Source organism: Oryza glaberrima, chromosome 7 (assembly GCF_000147395.1).
Source record: "Oryza glaberrima chromosome 7, OglaRS2, whole genome shotgun sequence".
Lineage (NCBI taxonomy): Eukaryota > Viridiplantae > Streptophyta > Magnoliopsida > Poales > Poaceae > Oryza > Oryza glaberrima.
In genome coordinates, this window is record NC_068332.1 from 7548105 (window position 1) to 7559086 (window position 10982).

Below are 10982 nucleotides of genomic sequence, written 5' to 3' on the forward strand. Positions count from 1 at the left end.
CCCTCTCCACGCACTTCGATTTTCGTACGTGGCTTTCCCTTTTTTATAGAGAGGAGAGCCCAACTGAGCCAGACGGTTCGGACCCGTGTCAAAAACGGAGACGAATAACGACCGGCCTCATGATCTGAATTATCCGATTCGGATACATGATCCGTATCCGATGGAGCAGTTGCTCATCTGCAGCGGCCGAATAAAAAAGACCTATCGCGGTCCACCAGATACTCCCGTAAACCCAAAAGCTAGACATTACTCACCCTAGTCAGGGGCGGAGCTATAACGAAACATAGAATGGTGCCACTTGTTTAATTTACTCTACTTTAGATCGAGTTTAAGCTGATACGGTTGCCTAAGTTTGTATTGAGGGGTGCATACATGGTGAAAATAGATTAGGTATAGCTAAAAAAATTTCTTGACCGGGTTCCTGGGCACCCCCTTAATATATACTAGCTCCGCCCCTAACCCTAGTACCGGACAAATTACTCTCCTCAACCCAATTCAGAGCGGTTTTATCCAATGTGGCGTACACGTGGCAACCCAGTCAGCATTTTTCTTTAAAATAATTGGTGGGACCCACGTGACATACCTCCTCTTCACCTCTTCCTAATCTCTCTCGGGCGCAGGTGTGTACGGCGGTGTGCGGGGCGGGGGCGGGTAGTGCGCGGCGACACGAGACGAGGACGGGGAATCGGTAAGTGGGCTCCGCGCAGGGAAGGGAAAGGAGGCGGCCGCCGTAGCAACAGCTAGGGAGCGAGCTCTGCACCGGCGTGTCCGATTTCTTCAGCGCCGGCGTGTCCAAGATCCGCGCCGCCGCCACCACCAGAGCCGGCCGAGTGCTACCCTGGCATGTAATACACCGCGTCCTCATCTGACGACCCTTGCGTCAGCGCAAACGCCCCTCACCGCAGCGGTGGGAGCGGACCTTGTGTTACGGGCAGACCACCGTTGAGCAGCCTACCACGTCAGTTTGCATCCCCGCTATTGCGCCAGCTCTAGCATGCGCGTGGCCTGGCGGCGGCAGGGTGGCGCGCCAGCTGGCTCGTGAGGAGGAACGCGACCACAATGGCGAGCAGCGCGAGGACCGCGGCGACGGCAGCGGAGGCGACCACGATGGCAGCCTTGGGCATGCCACCGCTTCCTCCACACGACGCCTGCGGGTCCGGCCTGCTACGCGACGACAACACGTCAGCGGCGATCGTGTTCGGCAGCGGCGCGGGGAGAAGCCTCGGGCCGCTGTTGTCCACGGGGGTGGCGGGTGTTGGGGGGTCGGAGGAGAAGTCCAGGGACGGTGACGGTGTCCACTCGATGGGGAAGAACAGCTCATGAAGCACCTGGCGCACGTCGTCAGCGCCGACGGTAGCCACTACCGAGAAGAAGAAGAGGAGAGTAAGCGAGGGCGACATTGATGATGAGGAGAGAGAGAATGTGTGTGATCTTGGATTGTACAGAGAGAAATATAGGTGTGTCCCACCAATTTTTTTAAAAGAAATGCTGACGGGATTGCCATGCGTACGCCACATAGGACAAAACCGCTCTAGATTAGGAGAGGGGGGGGGGTAATTCGTCCAGTATTGAAAGTTCAGGGTGAGCAATCTCTGGTTTTCGGGTTCAAGGGGGTAATTCGGTCAACCGCGATAGTTCGGGGGGTAATTCGTACTTTTTCCTTTTAAAAAAGAAAGTATTATGCAACCCCTCCTGCTATTGAGGTAGTCCAAAAGGGATTGCATAGTTCTACAAAAGTGGAGACACAAGATATAGGGTGAGGCACTCTTTTCATTGATTAAGCACAAGTGTACAAAGTGAGCAGCCTCCTCTTTATATAGCCATATTGCATATATGGAATGTTTAGGTGTGGGCCCAATTAGTGTATATGGGTTGGGCCTTCATGGGCCCAACCCCATAGGTTTCCTAACACTCCCCCTTGGCACTCACCGCGTGATGTCTATGCCTCATCAAAACTTCAGAAAAATCTAGTGGGAAAAATTTAGAGAAAGAGTACATAGCATACGCTTGCAATGTCACACGAATCGCCTCGTTAAAAACCTTGATAAGAAACTGCTGGGAAAACTTATCTAAGAGAAAAGAGTACAATTCACCTAATTCTTCGTTCAATCTTTCTAGATTGATTTTGGGTATTTGATTTTCTATATCAAAAATCTAGAATGAGTCAGCGAAATTCTCCCCCTTAATTTTACATTTTTCTAAGTCTCATTATTTCGATTCCTCGGACACACCTATTCAAAAGAAGATGTCAATAATGAGTTAGTAAACAAATATGCAAGATTTCCACATAACTTAGTTGGTTGCTTCTATACAATTCATGTATATAGAAAAGCTTGGAGTTCATGTGATTAATGAGCTTTGCTTCGCAAGTAATTCATTTGCATATGCGCGACATATGCTGCTTTAATTTCATATATGATGGGGGTTGAGATAGTTTTCAAACCACGATTGTTGAAGCAGGACAACCATCTCTCAAAACCATGTCGAGGCTCTGAATAGTTCAATCATACTTAGTTCGGTTTAGTTCAATTAGCGAAGTATTCGTGTGCTGCTATGACACTCTTGTGTTTGTGTTTGGGAATTCTGTCCCATTTTGGCGATAATTGACTTCTTCAAAAACCATGCACCTTGAACATTTTCTAAGTGTGGTTGGACTGATGTACTAGACTTCCATCTATCGCATGCCTTTAGCTGTAAGCATAAGCATGATCTGGATTCGTCCGAATATTTCAAATCAAACTCAAATTCAAAACAAACAAGTTTGTTTCTTCAATTCTTTCTACATTACCCTATTCATCCTATGTTGGTTCAAGACTTAGTACTTCTTCATGTACTGTTATGCAAGTGTTCGATTCAAGTTCCTAAAATGTATTAATTGATTATATCTTCAATGCTTATCAACATTCAGGTTGAGTTCTTCTTTTCAACTTCTAGTTCATTAATTCCATTCAACTCCTGGTTGACTGCCAATGAGTTTTGTTGTCTAAAAAGACGTTGCCCATAATAGGTCTCATTGCCAACTTCTATTGGTTATATGAGACTCTATGTGAGTATCCATGGATATACAAGGAGATGCATTTTTCATATGCTTCTTCTTTCTGCTTAATGCTTTTTGATGTGGGCATGTACTAGCGTTAGTGTGCACTCCAACTACTGGTTTTCTTCCTTGATGGGAAGATGTGGCACGCCTGTTCTGAGGTTTCGTAGCATTTGCCAGGTGTCAACTTGCCTCCACGATCTGCACTCCACTACTGCACTACCACAGCGAGAGCAATGAACGAGTGGAAGGCCACTAGGACCTATAGCAAACCGAGCAGTTGCACCAATGAATGGGATTCAGTGTCACGCCCAGAAATTCCCGAATAGAATTCCAAGCAGAATGTGCATCAAAACCCCCGTCCAGGACCGGCCAGGGTACACAAACGACAAAGTTGACATACAGATCCACGTCTTACAAACATTATAAAAGGTCTTACATAAATGCAGCGGAAAATTAAAAGATAAATGGAGCTAAGCCTTGACTTGAACTGCAGCGGGAACAACACTCCACAGGCATCCTCGACGGCTCGGACGAAGCCTACTCCTCGGAGAAGCCACCATCTGACACCTACTCAAACTCTGGGTTTTGGGGAAAAATAGAGCAAGACTGAGTACAACCACCATACTCAGCAAATCATACCGGAACAAGGGGTATGATACAGGATATTACCAAAGGATAGCTAGAGAGGTTCTTTTGCATAAAGCGAGCATTTATAAACAGTAGTTGAAAGCAGTAAAACAGATGTAATAATTAATCAATATTAACCATCCACTGTCCAACGCTACACCACGTTGCAATAGGCCCAACCATCCACCTGAACTAATCAATTCCATAAGACTAAGCTAGGGTGAAACTAATCACGGTGAATCTGGTTGACCGCTCATAACCGCGGGCACGGCTATTCGAATAGTTTTACTCTGATCAGAGGTGTACAACTGTACCCACAAGACACAGCCCCACGACACGTTCCCGTGCGCCGACATGCCACCACGACATACCGGATAGAGGCCGTGACAAGACTCTTCGCATAACCCCCTCTAACCAAGCACACCACACCTCAGGTTTCACCCCCACTCCTCGCAAGGCAACGGGCAGTCCCCTCTCGTGCCTAGGTGAATCCAGAAGCCGCATAGGCCGTCGCAGGGCCCATCCAAACTCCATCACTCCCACCCTTGCCTGGATGCGTCAACTAGAGGAAAGCTACACTACACGCCCAGCCGTTGCCCACACTGGCTTGTGGAAAGTACGTACGAGGAATTCTTCCAAGGTTTCCCACGAACCGGTCCTTAAGTGCCATGGGCGCGACCATCAAAACCATGCACCCACAGCCCACCATATGGTATATTTTAATTGACTAACACCAGAACAGTAGCTTTAATCCAACACCAACACTAGAACCTGAAGTCTAAGCATTAATGTGATTTCCCCCATTGTGTGCTAGTTGAACTAAGCAAGGCTAAGCAATCCCTAGTCCAATCTCTAGTCATGTTATATCCCAAGCTAACAAAGGAGCATGGTACCAAAAATAGCATGGCTGTAACAGTAGGTAAACATCCCATAGTAACATTATAAAACAATGCAGTATTTAAGGGAAAACGGTAGAGCATTTGCAATATAGGATCAATATGTTCAAGTGACAAGTATGACTTGCCTTGCTCTGCTGCTGGAGGAACCTCGGCGACTATTTCAAAGTACACCGGAGCGTCGGGAGAGCCGGAATCTAAGCGACATACAAAGCAAACAATACAAACATGCTATAAGACTACTGAAACAGAGAACAAAACCATTTTTAATGGATTCTATGCATTTTTCTTGATTTACTGAGACTTGAATGGGCTTAAACGGAGCTCGGATGAATTAGATATGAATTTTAGAAGATTCACTGTGTTTTTACTATAAACAGAAAAATCCTTAAATGATTTATTGCGCAATAATTAAAATCCCGAGAGAGAGAGGGCGGCGCCGACATGCGGGCCCCACATGGCAGTGACTCGAGGGGGCGGTCCACGGTGGACCAGGTCCACGGACCAGGGAAGGAGCAGCGAACCACGTGGTGCACACGTGGCGCCGATGCGGCGCACATGTGGCGGCCACGTGGCAGCCACGCGGGCGGTGGGGTTGGACGACGGCGGAAGCGCGTGGCCGGCGTGCACGGGCGGCTCAAGCCGGCCCGGCGGCCATGGCGCACGGCGGCATGGCTCGACGCAGCGGCGGCACAAGGCGGTGACCGGCCGGCGGCGGAGGGCGGCGGCGTCGCGGCGACGCGAACAGCGACAGCGGCGGCTAAGCGGCTCGACGGCGACGCGGCGACTAAGCAGCTCGGGAGAGAGGGAGGAAGGGGAGGAGGGGCCTCACCGTCGACGATTGGCGACGGCGAGCGACGGAGGGCGATGGCGACAACGGGATGAGCTCCGGAACCACCTAGCGAACACGAAGAAAGGGGTTAGAGAGAGAGAGGAAGATGGAAGAGGGCGAGGAAGCCGACCGAAGGTGGCGGCCATGGCGGAGCTCACCGGCGTGCGGTGCGAACGGGGTTCCCGCGGCGGAAAGCGGCGGCGGAGAGGCGGACGGCGTGGTCCTCGGGCTTGCGAACCCGACGGCGGCGACGGCTCGGCTCGGCGCGGTGACTAGCGGCGGCTAGCGACTACCGGAGCGGCGACGGCGGCGGCGGAGAGGAGGGCGACGGCGGCGGCGGAGAGGAGGGCGACGGCGCTAGGGCGATAGAGGGCACGAGAGAGCTCGGCGAAATGGGGAAAAAGAGAGAGGGGAGAGCGGGGATGCTTAAATAGGGGAGAGGGGGCTCGGACGTGGCCGAGAGTGGCCCGATTTCGCCGGCCAACATGGGGTGGTGGAGGAGAGAGGGCGTGGCCGGCGGGATTCAAAATTGAATCCCGGCCGTTTCGGCGCGGGCGCGGGCGGGAGAGAGAGAGGGAGTGGGCGTGGGGTTGTGGGGAAAGCAGGCGCGGGTGGCGACGTGGGCAACGTGGCCCGGGAAGCGCGGGCGCGAGGGGGCGGCGGCGGTTGCGGGATGCGCGGCGGCGGCTAGAGGTTGGGGGAGGACTCGACAGGTGGGCCCCACCTGTCGACGACCCCGGGAGAGAGGAGGGGGCTCAGGCGGCCGGCTGGGCCGTAGCCTTCGGCCGGCCCAGCGGGGAGGGGGAGGAGGAAGAGAATGGGCCAGCGGCCCATTCGAAAAAGAAAAAAAGGGAAAAAGGAAAAGAAAAAGGAGGAAATGAATTTTCCTGGGATTAAATATTGCTTGTGCTTATTTTTAATTGGTTTAAATTATTTCTAGAGCTCTGAAAATTCCACTAAAAATTTTGTTAGCATATTTCGACATGTAGAACTCAAGAAAAATTCCACATGCCAATTCCGATTATTATTTGCATTAATTTATTAGGGTTTCTCTCTTGCTTTTACACCGATATTTTTTCTAGGTAATTTATAAATTCAATTTAGGCTTGGGAAAGAACTTCAGGGTGTGACATTCAGCCATGCGGGTGGGAGGAGGAAATGAAAGGGTGACTACGACGGCAACGACAACGCCTCCATAACTCCAGCCACACGAATCTACAATGGTGCCTAAGCAAAGCGGCAGCCCTTGTCAACGAGAACTACGACGCGGCGAGGATGAATGGCTACACCAGCTCGACTTTGTTCAACCAACCGTATGGGTATTTTGGTCAGCTCAGCTACGAAAAAAAAGGAGAAAATCCCATTAAATGGTAAATATGGCATGGTAGCGGGTTGACAACGCTACGGAGTCTCTTTTTAACAAAACGATTTGGTGGAGTAGCATTCCAGCGAAACCCTTTTTTGGGAGTGGCGCAATATCTAATTTCTCGTTACTGAATGTAATTGTATAGGTTCCATGTTTTGTTTATTCAAGGAATTACAAGAAATGGAGTATCAGCTTATGAATAGCTAAAAAATGTCAATGTGCATGCAGCACCTTAGCGTTTTATATTTATATTGGCAAAAATAGATAATAGACAAGAAAGCTTAAATACACAACATGCATGGAGAGCCAACTGAAAGTCAAAACTAAAAACGGAGAGCCAACTGAAAGTCAGAACTAAAAATTTAACAAATCTGGAGGTTGTTCGGTTGGCTGCCAAAGGTGCAACGCTTTATTTTGCCACAGGACATACACAAGTGTGGCAACATGTGGCTAGAAACTTTAGGGCGAAACCAAACCAAGTTGAAGTGTGGCAAACTTTGTACTACTATTTGGTAAGGTGAAGTGTGACAAATTTAGTAGGATCCATAGAGGTTCAAAAATCAACTGAAACAATATGTAGGATCCATAGAGGTTCAAAAATCAACTGAAACACAACTTTTTTATCATACAAACTACTTATGTATCCGCCTAACAACCACTAATAGGATACACTGGCAAAGGACTTTTTTATCATACAAACTACTTATTTATCTGCCTAACAACCACTAATAGGATACACTGGCAAAGGACTTTTTTATCATACAAACTACTTATTTATCTGCCTAACAACCACTAATAGGATACACTGGCAAAGGATTAAGTTGATCCAGATCCAGAGGGAGAGGATCTACCCTCAGTACATACACTTTCTCCAGCTCCTCAAATCCGATCCACCTACTTGGCCCAGTCTGCGCATGGTTATCCAATATAAGAATCTGTAGCTCCCCTCCACGATGTCTGTAACCATAACAGACAATAACGTGGTTACCATTTGTCTCACTGATCAAATCACAGATATCATTGTCCGTGGCCCTTCCCGCAACAAAAGCGTCAATCAGCCAGACGTCTGCAGCAGTTCTCAACTCAGGGGGTACCGACCTATAGACTAGTTCATCATTAACTGAGGCATCAATAAAGTGGTATAGGAGGGACACCCGAATGATTCCAATGTAAGGGCCACCCGTGCGCAGGAGGTGCACAGCGCGCTCTCGTGTGAGACTACCTTTTTGGCGGTACATCCGCCACGATTTGAGCGGGAGGAGAAAGGGGACTGGTGGTGGAGCATTGGTTGTGCGAATACCACCCATGCCCTTTATCTTTTTCAGTAAAAGAACCATTTTCTTTGATTCGACTCCCTCCTCTGGGTGCAAAATATCATCCCGTATGCAGGCCCTGCGGAGCTTGCGAGGAGCTGCAGCCCGGCACAGGAAGGTACCAGGACCGTGCAGCCGCTCCCACTCCAAACGATGTAGCGCTTCAATGCATACAGCACATGCTAAAATGGTGCAGGTATCTGCAGGTAAAACACAAACACAAGGCATGGTTAATTAATCTCTTGGCCTACTTTACGAAGTGAGAAATCAATTCTGGTTAGTACTCACTTGGTATTGTTTGTTTCATGGGATTACCCATTATGGACCACCAACTGAAGTCCGCGGAGAAGTTACGAACCACAGAGCTCACTACAGTATAGGTGCTTTCTTGAGCATCAGCACTAAGATCCTTGTGTCCCTCACATCTTGCACCAATCTGACAAAAAAAGAGTGAAATTAGTGTATGCAACTAGAATCCATAGTTAAACTTACTATTTTATAGTATCCATAAAAGAGATTTAGTCGTACAAGACCTCGTGTATATCATGCCTTTTTTTTACTAGGGATGTACCAGAAAAATGAACATATCCACTGGTTGCGTTCTGAAATACACATCCAAATATTCACAATTTTTTAAATCATACACTTTCATTTTTATAATGAGTCAATCAGTCAAACCTGGTAGTGTACATAAGGTTGCAACTGAAGAAATACTAAGACCAAGCATTCCAGAAAACAAGAAAAAAAAATGTAACAGAGGCTGAATCTTTCAACCTAACAGTGATCTAAGTGATTTACTAGTGGCCAATTAATTCCACATTGCCAAATTCCATGTACACATTTATATTAACTTCATCTGTAACACCATTTAACAAGACTAAAAGCTCAATCATTTGAATGTAAAATTTCTTATGTTGTGATATAAACAAATAATCTCCCATGCTTTTACAGTTCAACGAAAATGCATCACAGTAAACGGCAAACCGGCTTAGCGCAATCAAGAGCAACTAAATCTCAAATGTTTCAACAAAGCACAAGATATAGTTGTTGCATGTATCAAAGTTTCGTAGCACGTGTTTAATACAGTCAAAACAAAAGGCCGATTTCCACCCCTAACATTTTTCTTAAGTAATTTCGACTCTACTCTGGATACCTAATCATTTAAACCAAGAAAATCTCTGGATTACAGCAAATCCACAGGATTGATAGAAATGAATGACACCAAAGGTTCCAGTTCCAAATTACAACAAACCACGTTGACACAAGAACCGCATGTAAGCAACGTAATAATCCCAACATTTCACCCAAACGCTAGGATCCCAAATGCCACATTCCCAACAAAAAAATTGACACAGGAATGCCCAGCGTAAACTAGAAAATTGAGTAAACTTCTGCTTACTTTTTCTGGAAATATTCCAGGTGTGCACGAAATCTCAAGAATAGATGGCTTCAGGACTTCTTGATTTCTTATCACAAAATATGACAGCAATAATAGCATGACCATGAGCATGTACATGTGTATCCCCAAATTACACAGGCAGCCGAATTACACTAAATGAGATATGGTTTCACCTCAACAAACAGAAATCAAGAAATCCAATATCCTAATTTAACATTGCAGCAAACATGAAACGCACATGAATCAAGAATTAAACATATCATCATTAGACCCCCACCCCACCCAAGAAAAGCAAGAAGTGAAAAATTACCTCTAGAAGGTGTGAATTGCTGAGAAGAGCAAATCTTGGCCACTCGCGGACTTCTCTCTCGTCCTGATCCACCACCGCCGCAGCAGAGGCGGAGGTCGATGCCTCGGTGCCGCGCCCTCCTGCTCCTGCTCCTAGCTCCTCACTGCTCAGCCTCTCGAAGGGCGGCGAGGACGAGCTGGCGGCACCCTTGCTTGCCGCGCACACCTTCCTCTTTCCCTTCCGGTCGACCACCGGGAAGGCAGCAGAGGCCAATCCCTCGGCGCCGCGGCCTCCGCCTCCGGGGTGGTCGCGGGCCAGCTTCTCGCCGAGGCGCCGCGGCGACGAGGAGGCATGGCCGCCGCCCTGAGTTGCCGTGGAGGTCTTCTTTCCCTCCCGGTCACCCACCGCCACCGGGGAGGCAGAGGCCGAACCCTCGGCACCGCGGCCGCTGCCCCGACCTCCGGGCTGCTCACGGGGCAGACTCCTGGCGACGCGCGGTGGTGCGGCGGTCGCGAGGGCGCGTTGGCGGCGGCGCCGCCCTCGGTCGCCGCTGCGATCGCCGCATCGGCGACGACGGCGCTGGGCTTCTGGTGGGCCGCCTCGTAGTCCCCGCGCCCAAGAACCGGTTCGGTGGTGTGGCCGTCCCGGTCTTTTGCTGAACCGGGCGCCATTGAGGCGGGAAGATTGGAAGAAACGGGAATGGCACATTCTATGTGAATTTTGGAGTAAATTTAGCAAGAGCTCCAACCTCTTAGAAAATTTTCTTTGAGTCTATCTCTCTCATCCGATTCTATTCCTGTGTTTTTCCTGTGTTTTGCAATCCTCTGTTTTACACTTCAATTCCTATCAGAATCCTGTGTTTTTCCTATTTCTTCGTTTTTTCCTACCCTGCGATTCAAAGGGACCCTTAGACTAAATTATACTCCCAACTTTGGTCATATAACTACTGAATATTTTGCAGTGGATTTCGGTGATGACAGAAATTTCAAAAAAGAAAGACCGAGACCAAATTGATCAGTCTCACCAAATGCCCACCCCTACTACATATCTGAACTAAATTAGCGTGACAATTGATCGGGTCGAGCAGCAGATATGTGGAACTGCTTTGTATAACAATTTGTACTAAACGTGCATTTACCAGAAATGATATGACCAGATACTCTGCAACCTTGTACGGAGAGTGGCACGTATGTCTCACTACAGGAATATATGCTGTTACA

At 48.3% G+C, this 10982-nt stretch overlaps 1 pseudogene; it reads right to left on the reverse strand.

The window, feature by feature from the left end:
• Window positions 1-7321: 7321 nt before the first annotated feature.
• LOC127779395 (uncharacterized) lies at window positions 7322-10888 on the reverse strand (annotated as a pseudogene).
• Between the last annotated feature and the right edge of the window lie 94 nt (window positions 10889-10982).